At 43.6% G+C, this 10,242-nt stretch overlaps 2 non-coding genes across 2 annotated transcripts; both read left to right on the top strand.

Annotated features, from left to right (window-relative positions):
- The first annotated feature begins 285 nt into the window (after positions 1-285).
- LOC129077185 (small nucleolar RNA SNORA81) lies at positions 286-461 on the top strand. Its single transcript, XR_008529784.1, has one exon. It is a non-coding gene; the product is annotated as a small nucleolar RNA SNORA81 (small nucleolar RNA).
- A 326-nt stretch (positions 462-787) lies between these two features.
- LOC129077406 (small nucleolar RNA SNORA63) lies at positions 788-917 on the top strand. The gene has a single exon (XR_008529854.1). It is a non-coding gene; the product is annotated as a small nucleolar RNA SNORA63 (small nucleolar RNA).
- The last annotated feature ends 9,325 nt before the right edge of the window (positions 918-10,242 follow it).

Consider the following 10,242-nt stretch of genomic DNA (forward strand, 5'->3'; position numbering starts at 1 on the left):
CTACAATCTCTGTCTGGCTCATTTCTGTAGTAAGACAGGGACGCTTGGTCTCAAACATTATTCCTTCAAGTACTGTTGTGAAAACTGATATTTGCTTAATTGATTTATCAGCATAGTCATTGTCTCTTTTTAAGGTTGTGTTGCTTTCTGCCTGATACCAGTCGATCTGTTGCTAATCATCTGTTCATCGGATCCATTTCAAATTCTGGTGAAGGAGGAAGAATTGGCCCTTGAAAGAGGGTAATGGTTTTCATATACCTAAAATTATAGCCAGGATTTTTTTAAACCTTCTTATTTAAGCTCTGTACTAAAATAGCAGAAACTAGTATCATGTTATTTGTAATAAAACTGGCAGAGTAAGCACAAGAAGAAAAACAACTGTTATAGTTAGTAGAAAAAAATAAGATGAATCTCTTTTTTTAAGTCCAGGGTACTTTGTTCTAAGATTTGGTACAATAATAACTGTATTTGGGGAGAATTAATAGAAGGGATTTCTAACTGGTCTCTTTCAGTGGTAAAGATGAGAGTTAGAAATCAAATGGCTCTTTATTGCAACTCTGATATGAATTAACATTTTCCTCTCTGAAATACTGTAGGGAGGGAAATTGCATGTTTTTGCAATGTGTGAGAGATCAACAAGTGCACAGGCTGATCTTCAGAACACAAGGCAAAAGTTAGACTGGCTTCCGAGAAAAATATGTGACAGGAATTTCAATTTCTAATGTGATAAGAGTGGCTATTCCTCAGTAATTAAGACACTGTTACTAATTATTTCCTTAATACACCGAAGCAGGATCCAGTTACAAGGTAGCTGTGAGGTGCTGCGTTGTCTTTGTCCCTGCTCAAAACAAAGCTGTTTCCTGCCTAGCCCTGCCGGCCTGGAGCTGTAGCCGTCAGGGATGCATGGTCTCACACACGTGTCCCAGTCCAGACGCTGAGTTGACCAGTGACTCCCGAGCATTATGTTTACTACCACTGAAATATTTTGCAGGTGATGACAGAGACATTATCGAGAGGGAATTCACATAAGGGACACACCACATTTTGATTATTATGATTTATTGGGAGTTCAATTCCTTATTTAATTAAAATATTTATCTCCCAAAAGTTGGTTTTGAGGGGAAGATTTTAAGTCGCCTTTTGTCCGCTCAAGCTATTGGGGGTGGGAGGACAGGGGGTGGGTAATAAAGACCACACTCCACAGCAAACTATATGCTGTCTGTGAAGTTCGTTACTGTTTCGTGGCCCAGAAGAGTGTGCAGCAGTTGATTTTGAATCAGAGTGTGAATATATACTGTTGTTATCTCAAGCTCATGACTGTTGTGCATAACTCGTCTCTATGGTTATAAACTGATCTGCCCATTACTTGTGAAAACTATATTCTTAGTTGAGTATTTGTCATCTTCATTGAATTACTTGCTTTTATTCTGGTGAATTAAAGTCATGTATTGCTTTTCAAGTGTGGTTTTTGTCAGCTAGACAACCATGAAAATCAGATAAATGAATGAGAAGAATAACCTTATCACCTCATAATATGATAAGATATATTTCAATTGTAGTTTGGGAAGATTTGTGGTTGATCAGAACAATGTGAAAGTAAATGTGAAGTTAAAAGTCAAAATTTTGGACTTTATATAGTTGATATTCAAAGGAAAAATCAATATTGTTAGCTCTGGTTGTCTTAACTTGCACGAGTCTTTTTTTGTTTGTTTTTGTTCATGTTGCTCGAATCTTGTGCTTTCTTGGTGATTCCTCTGTTACTGGGGTTTTCTCAGCATTTTCTGGTAGCAATATTTACTGATGCCGGCATAGGTATGGGGCTTTGTCATTAAATTAATTGAATGATGTCTTGCTATTAATGTAAAAATAATTTTGTTTAAAAAATATAATAGTTGATACGAATACGTGACAAGGTGGTGCTCAGAAATGGTGTTGGCCTGATTTGGGACATAGATTCATAAGTGAAACAGCATGATGTTTGGATAAAAAGAGAGTCAGTATTTCCATATTTGGTTTTTTCTTGTCCTGGTTATTTTTCAGTTGCTACAGCCAAGACATTTTTTATTTGTAGTATTATGTGTTTTGGTGGTAAAAATATTTCAGTTGTTTATGTTATAGCATATGAGAGGATCGGAAAACAGTGATAAATATGGGTTACCACAGAAAATTTTTGGAAGTTCCACCCCCCATATACTGGGAAAGTTTTAAGTCCCGTATCAAGTATGTCCTGTAGAACTTCCTGCAGATGGAAATGTATCTGTGCTGCCCAACACAGCAGTGACGTGCCTCACGTGGCTACTGAAATGTGGGTAGGGCAACTGAGGAACTGAATTTTCCATTTTATTTCATTTTAATTAATTTCAGCTTAAATAGCCACAAGTGGCTAGTGACTATTGCTTTGGACAACATAGTCCTAATAACAGTTAACATTCCAAAGTTTATATTTGCAGTTTATAGTTCCAAATGTGTGTGCAAATGGATTGCATAGCTGTTCTTTTGCTTTTGTCCCTGGTGTTTACATCTGTCCCAGGCTGACACCTGCTCTTGGCCCACATTGGCTTGGGGTTTAATTTCCTTGCCCCAAACACAATACCACCATCTGCTTTATAAAAAATAATGCTCAAGATGCCTGATAGAAATTGATCTTACAGCCAGATGAATTTCTTTGCACTAACTACAAAAGAAATATTTCCCCCCAGATATTGTGATTAGCATCTAGTGCTCCAGTTCCAAGTACTCTATGTATAGTCTTGTCCAATAAACAGCCATTGATGATTAGTAAGTAGCTCATATTGTTAGTAGTTCATCTAGTATTTGGTAAGTAATATTCTGACGAATAATTTCCTTCTGTTCAGAATTGGCAGTAGAAGGAACATTTGGGAGGAAAGCTACAGCCATAAGCATCAAAGAAGACAAGAGGATTCCTCACAACACAGACTCTCCGCCACACTGTCATGGGGGAAATTTCAATAAATGTGGCTGACTGATTTACACTGTAATTCCTGGGATGAGATATTTTTGAATGCAGTGCTCACTGTTGCAGAATAGGCGTCTACACATGCATATGCCTCTTTCTCTGGAAGTATTTGCATCTTGTCTCATGTTCTTAACAGATCAGAAATACAGATTTTGATAGAAAACAACGTAAGTCATGAGCTCTGCGAGGAAAGTCACTGGCTTTATCCTCTTTCAAGTTAGACTGTTGGGGTTGGGTATGAAAGATGAGGTTTTAAAAATCTTTCTTAGAAATTTATTTCCCAGTTCTATAAAAATGGTTATATTGTTTTCTGTCATTCAATAGTATACTTGTGGGTGAAAGATACATGTTGTATAAAAGCAGCTAATTCCATTCAGTAGTATATCAGCCTTTATTGTGTTAATCATCAGACTGAATAGAATAAATATTAAATGATTTTTTAAGAAAATATTTGAATTTATTTTATCTGGTATTGTGTTTTTATTCAGTAAAGCATTTTATTATTGGTAGGTGTGAAATGGAGCCTTTTGTTTAAGCACCAATGATTATATCCTAGGGTTAACTCCAGAAAAATTTTCATATTATATATTGAATGTTCCATAAATGACAATAAAATAGATTTTTCTTTAAAGTCATTCAGTCGCTGTTCCTTAAAATTTGTACTTTTTGCCATAACTCCATGTTTCCAAAGAGAGAAAGGAAGAAGATAAAATAGCACTCTATAGTATATTTTATTGCAGTTATAAAATTACACACAAAGAATGCAACTAATGTGGCTTTTCACAAAAAGGTTTAATCACCCCAAGTCAGCTGCTGCTGGCGGCAGCAGAGAGACAGCTCCGTAGCGGGTGTGCCACCTGCTGCCTGCTGGGAGCTGCTGCCTGCTGAGCGCTGCTGCTCTGCGGAAGGAGCAGCAGGGCAATGCAAGGGTTCTCCCTCCCCTGGGGCGGCCAGCATTTCCTGGTGTAATACAAAGTAGCTACTCAACATCCAAGATTCCAGGTTAATAAGCTAATCAATAAAACTATTTTTCCATAACAATAACATGGAGTTGCTGTAACAAGATTATTAGGGAAGGATTGACATTTGAGTATTTTTCCTTATTTTTTCCTATTCACAAATTGCTTATTTAGCAATCTTTATCTTGACCACAGCTTATAATTTGTCAAAAAGAACCACTCTGACAGGCAGTGAATATTTCACTAGTTTCGATTAGTATCACCTACAAAAAAAAAAAAATTATGGCAATCAATCTCTCGGTATGAGCAGCCCTCTGTCCTTTCTCTCTAGAGTCCCAGTACCAATGCTTGCCACCTTCTTCACCCTAAAACTGCTGCTGTGACAGACAAAACAAATGCTGGAAGCCTCAGAAGTATCAGATCGATTGAAAGTCATCACCGTCTCCAGTAAGCAAGTGTGCAGAAGGGGATCCTCAAGAATGAAACAGCGGGCGGCCCTGGGCCTTGATGCCCATTCCCAGCAAAGGTGGGAAGGCAGTGCAGAGAACTGCACAAAGATGAGACCAGAACAAACCAGCATGTCCTGTGTTGTGTGAGGAAAAGGTAATGACAGAATTTGTGAGGAGGCCTTCACAGCCCTGTTTAATGATACAGATTTTATATTTAGAGTCAAGGCCGTCCATTATGTCCATCCCAGGACACCTTTGATCACTTCCGTAAACTCGGTCGCATTAGGCACCAATTCCCGCTCCACACGCTCCCCTCCCTGGGCTCCGCTCCCACTTTGCTCTCTTCCCAGTGGGGCCCTCTGTTGTCCTCTCTGCCCTCTGCAGCTTCCTGGGTGCTCCTCAAAGCAGCAGACCAGCTGCTTCCTGTATGACTCTAATGACCATTAGCACTTCAGCCAATATGTCCAAAACCAAACTTACCATCTTGCTCCAGTGATATTTGTCTCATTACCTTGAACCTCCCTCCCTTATCTAGACTCTGGTGATGGTCTCCAAACTTGTCTCCCAGCCCTGGTCTTGCCTTATCCAATCCATTTACCACTCAGATCACAGGATGGTCTCATAAAAATATAAAGTATTCAATGGCTTTCCTTTCTGCCTCAGATTCCCTGCCTTTGGTGTTGCATCTAAAAAGTCATCACAAAACCCAAGGTAACTGAGATTTATTTTTTGTGCCTGTAGGTACCCAATTGTTGAAAAGACTATCTTATTCATTATGTTGTCTTTGCTGTTGTGTAAGAGCAGATAAATATAGCTGACTGTACTTATATGGATCTATTTCTGGGCTCTTGTAAGGGAAACTATTTTTCTCCTCTACCCACCAAATTCTACTCACAGAATACTTCATTTCTGGCAATTCTGGTCACTAAATGTTGGGGTTTTCCCACATGAAGCAATTCTGTGATACCAGCTGGGTGTCCTACAGTCTCACTCAGTTCTGGCACTAACTGACCTGGAGACAGCATCAGATCCCACAGGTTGAGGGCTCAGTCCCACAAGACTGCCCCTTTCTCACACACTTAAGATGCCAAATGCAACTCCAGGTTGTTACTTATGCTTCTGACTATAAGTTGGAGATTCCCATGGCTGCCTTCTCAGGTTCTATTGACTTTCTAGTGTGGCTCACAGAGTTCAGGAAAACATTTTACTTGCCAGAGTAGCAGTCTAATATAGAAAGAGAGAGGTCAGGATACCCAGATGAAAGAGAAGGCGAGGGCAATGCACGGGGGAAGGGGCCTGGAGCTCGCATGCCCGGTTTGGTGTACTATCCATCAGCACATCCATGAACTCACCAACCCAGAAACTCCAAACCTTGTACTTTTGAGTTTTCATGGAACTTCTTTCTGGAGGCATGATTGATTACACTATTGGTCATGGGTGATAAATTCAACCCTCAGCTTCTCTCCCATCCCTGGAGATCAAGAAGTGGGGCTGAGCTCTAACTCTCCAATAACACGGTTGGTTCCACTAACAACCACCCTCTATCCTTAGGGCCTATCCAGAGGGCATCTTGTTAACTAAAACTCAGGTCTCGTTGCGAAGGGTCCCCCCTCCTCAGTTTAGTGTAGTTAGGAAGTGTGGAAACCAAAACCTCCCATCCAGAGCAGCTAGAACTTTTTATTCACCATTTACATCAATCAGAACTAAACTCCAGGGATAGTACTCAGCAGATGAGGGGAAGATTTGGAAAAGGCAAACTACATTTTTACAGTACCCAGCTTCTCTTTTATAACAAAACACCTAAATTCCAAAAAGAACACAGTAGGTGGCATTCCCCCATGATCTAAATTCATTCAGTAAAACGAAGCACTGTTGCCCCCAACTCTGGCTTTGCTGATGGAGACCTTGCACATGCAACTGACGCCCACTTTTCTGATTTGCAGTCTTACAGCTTCTCAAAGCACATTTTCTAGCTTCCATATTCAAACTGCTGGGGAGGGGACTGGGCTGAAGTCCACAGAGCTGCCCGACCTGGAGAAAGGAAATGCTGGGCCTCACAGGAAACAAAGCCACCCCAACAAGCTCGCAAAGCTCAGCATGTCCACAACAGAATGCTGTGGACGCAGCTTCCTTTGTGGGCCTGCAGCTCCGATCCATGACCAATCAAGAGGCTGGAAACGCAGGGGCTACCCCCTTGGGGGCCGGATTTATTGCGCAACCCCAAGCACCCCTCACTGCACTCTGACTTGGTGACTTCACCTGCAACCGGAGTGAATTTCAGGGTCTTGTTAATGAGGGGATATAGAAATTACAGATGCCTCAGAGCCTGCTGAAGTAGGAAACGGGAAAGACTGTAGGAGAGGAAAGGACAAAGAACTGCTTAAAGGAAAATATGCAAATATTTGGACTATGACTTGGGTTTGTTTCTAGGGGGACTGAGAAGGAACAGACATCCTTAATATTCTCTTTCCTCGTAGACAGTGGTCAGAAGAAGGAAGAACAGAAGTAGGAACATCAGAAAAGATGGGCGCTGTGTGCCCCTCAGTTACTCAGTGACATTTCTTCCTAAGAGAGCTCTTTGCACTTCTCTGGAAAAATGAGTTAGCGCCCACGGAGGCCACAAGTTTCCCTAATGGCCCCTGACTCTCTGGTATTTCACCCATGCCGTCCACTCATGTCTTTGCCAAGTCCACATATGTGATCCTAAAACATCATGCAAACCTGCTCTAAATTGTGAAGTTTTAGTCCAGATGGTGCAGTGTAAGTTCAAGTTAAACCACCTCAGGGCCCCATGTTTCAATGACCCCTGCAAGTGTCTGAGTGCGCGCTGTGGCCATGGTTGCCCCGGGCGCGGTGGGGGCCGTCAAGTAGCACCTCAGAGTCTCCAGTGGGAAACATCCACCGTCTGGTTGAGAAGAGACTCATGGTGCCCCCGTGAAAACACCGTTCCCACGGATGACCCAGAAGGCGCAGACTGTGTCAGCGCTAATTTGGGCAGTAGCAGCTCCAGGCACAGTACCAGTGTCCCTGGGAGGAGGGAGCAGGGACAGCTGGACGAGGAGGGCCTGAGGAGGAGCAGGATCTGGGCGGCTGCAGGAAGGGCGGCAGTCTGTTCGAGGCCGGAAAGGGCAGAGTGGCAGCAGGGGTGACGCCAGAGGCACAGGCAGGTGTTTGAAAGCAGGGAGGCCGGGGCCTGCTCACGGAGACCCTGGCGATAAGGCTAAGGCAGAGGAGCCAGCGGGCACCGGGGCAGCAGGGAGTCAGAGAGGTTTGTGTCTCTGTTTTTGATGATAACCCTCTTCTCAATGCGAACTAAGCTTTGTGCAGAAGGGAGTGCGTGCAGGGTGGGCGCAGATGGCTGGGGATCAGGACGCCGGTTCTATCAGGGCCTCGTGTGGGGCAGGTGAGGTGAGGGGGGCTTGGTGCAGAGTGGAAGTGGGGAGGGAAGGAAGGAACAGAGAGGACCCTCTGAAGAAAAACAAAAACCCAGCAGTACTTGCTCAGCGATCTGGAATGGGGGTTGAGGAGGAGGAATGGGATCCAATTTGAAGCACTGCTGACAGAGTGGGGAACACTGGTTTCCGGAGTTAAAGTGAGGGGGGAACATGTTTGGTTTTAGACTTGTGTTGGGTGTAGGTGCTGGAGACACAAGGGTAGAGAAGTACAGCCGGTTATGAGATGGAGGCAGACGGGGCTGCAGATGCGGTGGGTGCTCTGAGCGTAAAGAGGCAGTTGCTATGGATACAGGCAAGCTCTACAGAGGAGAGCAGAGCAGACAGTCCTGGAGAAAAGTAATCTCAGGCAAGGAGAAGAGGGAGGAGTCAAAGGAAAAAGGAACTATTTGGAAAGGCTAGTGCCTCAGGAAATTTAGATGAGGCAACAACTAGATAGAGGGAGATAGTCGCAAGGCAGGACAGAGCTCTGAGTGGGAAGACAGGGAGCACCCAAGGGTCGGAACATGCCGGGGCCCATTTGGAGGTGCAGTGGTGGTTGGGGGAGACATCTTCCAGGAGGCGAAGTGGCACTGAAGCTGAGACCTGGAGGCTGAGTAAAGTTAAGGAGAGAAAGCCAGTGAATTAGAATTTAAAAATGCATCTATTTCTATGTCCATTCATTTTTTCTTGACCTCTGTTTCTGCCCACTGTTGTAATATATTAACAACATCTAATCCTAAGGAAACACATTTCTACATCTTATTTAGTAGACATACAACACTCAAAAGTTTAAGGACCCCTTATTTCATGATGTATGTATGATTGTGTTCCCATTTCCTTTCCACTGTACACAAGACAACTTATCATCAAGAAAGTCCTTTGTGCGGCTTCACTTTGAGCTCCATTTCCTCTGAATTCTAGTACACACTCTCCGGGACACTCCGTCTCCAGCCACATCCTCTTTATATTCGTTTAGAACACTCTGCCCACCCCTGCCTGCCCCCTAACCCCCTCACCCCACCCAGCAAGCTCCTGACCTTTCTTCTTACCCCCTTCCTGTCTCAGATGAAGAATCATCGGCACCTTTGCCCTCCTCTCCTTGGTTCCTGTCCTTCCATCCAACAACCCCAGATCTCAGGTGACTCCCTACTTCTCTGCTCCTACAACACCTGCCAGGCTGTCGGAGAAGCGTGCGACCCACCGGGCAGGCACCCTCACCGCAAATGGCAGTATCTAGCCGTGGGCAGAGCACACGCTGTGCGACTGTCCTTCACTTGTCCTGGACCTTCTTCCTCTCCCAGCCTCTCCACCCGCCATGCTAGCTCTTCCCCGCTCCCAAGGCCTGTCCTCCTCACTCTCAGCTGATGCGTTTACCTCCCGCCTCATAGGGAAAGGAGAAGACATCGCACATGGTCAGCTTCTCATCCCGACAAGTGTCACGGACGCCCCAGGCCCGCCAGCCCCCTCCATTCCTTCTCGAAGGCGCCGAAGGTCAGGGCCAGGACTGCGGCGAGGCACGTGAGGCGCTCACTTGGGGCACTACATTCAAGGGAACACAAAAGAGTGCAATAATCAAAATCAGTCCATTTTAAAGGCAAAGCTCTTTTTAAAAATAAATTTTAATGCAAAAATCCACAATGAACAATATAGCAGAATTTAAATCAAGACAGGATCCAGTCCTGTGTGTATCGGCTCAGCCCTGCCCCACTCCTCCACCCTCATCCTGTTGCTGACTGTGTAGCCGGCTAGTGCTGAATGTTCCAGACTGGCCAGTAATCTTGATTCTGCATTCATCTGTGCAGAGTGGAAACAAGGTTTCACCAAAAACACTCACGCTTACTATTTCCAAGGCATATTTTCACTTAAAAAAAATTCTTGCAGCAACCAGTGGATTCTATGAACCATTGAATAGAGACCTGCCCTTTGAAGAAACCTTCAGTGGAGGGTTCCAAAGTTTCTCCTACTGCGAAGGGATCGTCTCCCGTCTGAGTGTTGCCGAGACAAAGACAAACCCCAGGGTTCATATGAGTAAGTGATATAATCCAAAGGGAAGACTAGAGAACTAGAACTCAGACTATCAGGGGGAAAAAAACTAAGTCATTTAATTCTTTCATTCTAACTCCAGGTTTCCTCTTTGATGGGGAAATAAAATATTACAACAAAAATTGCCCCTCTGAATGTCTCTGTATCTTCTCTGTGGAAATACACTCTAGTCCCTTATCCTAGTCTGAATAGTTTCGTAGGAATTGTGTTCTCATTTTAAAAATCTAATATTCGAGATACTCCATGAACCATTTAGTAAAGATGAAAGTGGCAGGTTTAAAAGCTATGAGCATAAACTGATGAGGATTTTCTAGGAAGCCACAGTAAAAATCAATTTTACTACTTTGTACTTTTTCTTTTAATCTTTCAAGTCCCATGTT

The sequence above is a fragment of the Pteronotus mesoamericanus genome, unplaced genomic scaffold, assembly GCF_021234165.1.
Source record: "Pteronotus mesoamericanus isolate MK-2021 breed Mesoamerican mustached bat unplaced genomic scaffold, CSHL_Meso_final contig_116, whole genome shotgun sequence".
Lineage (NCBI taxonomy): Eukaryota > Metazoa > Chordata > Mammalia > Chiroptera > Mormoopidae > Pteronotus > Pteronotus mesoamericanus.